Source organism: Rhagoletis zephyria, unplaced genomic scaffold (genome assembly GCF_001687245.7).
Source record: "Rhagoletis zephyria isolate East Lansing unplaced genomic scaffold, Rhagoletis_zephyria_1.1 Rzeph_scaffold_00669, whole genome shotgun sequence".
In the NCBI taxonomy this organism is placed as follows: Eukaryota; Metazoa; Arthropoda; class Insecta; order Diptera; family Tephritidae; genus Rhagoletis; species Rhagoletis zephyria.
The window spans coordinates 127,109-127,757 of record NW_016157753.1 but is presented as its reverse complement, the minus strand read 5'-3'; positions in this window follow the sequence as shown (position 1 = coordinate 127,757).

Below are 649 nucleotides of genomic sequence, written 5' to 3'. Positions count from 1 at the left end.
TGCTCACAGTTTGATGCTAAAGATGTCTAAAAATGTAGACGTCTACATTTTCAGACACAATTTGGAACGAACTGTGAACACCCCAGATGTTTACAGGTTCAAGAATATTATATATAAAGATGGAAGTATGTATGTATGTATGCAAAACACATGAACGAAAGACACAAGATCACGTAAGAACAAGAGAGTGAAAAAAGTCGATTTTTTTAGCGGGTTCTACGCCATCTTGTTTCACTGGAAAACGAGCGAAATGTAAACAAAGCAAAGAAAACAACGAAAACCAAAATTAGCCGAAATTATTGTCAGCCACTTTAAACGCACAATTTAGGTAAAATGATGCAACAAAATGCTTTAAAATGTGTTGTCATGTTGAATTAACTTTTCTTTACTTGAATAAAAGTGTAAAATAGTGGTGCTTGTGATGTAAACAAACGCTCAGCTGACGAACCCGCTTTCGCAAACTTTTTTCTCAAAACCAGTTACAAATACAACGTCGCGTTCTTACGTGAACTTGTATTTTTGGTTCATGTGCAAAACATAAATAATCGAATGACACTTAAGGCTAGTTCAGAGTGCAGCCGCGGATGACACTAAAGGTTTGTGCAGAGTGCAGACGATAAAGCTGGTCGTTGCCACTTAATCGCGTACA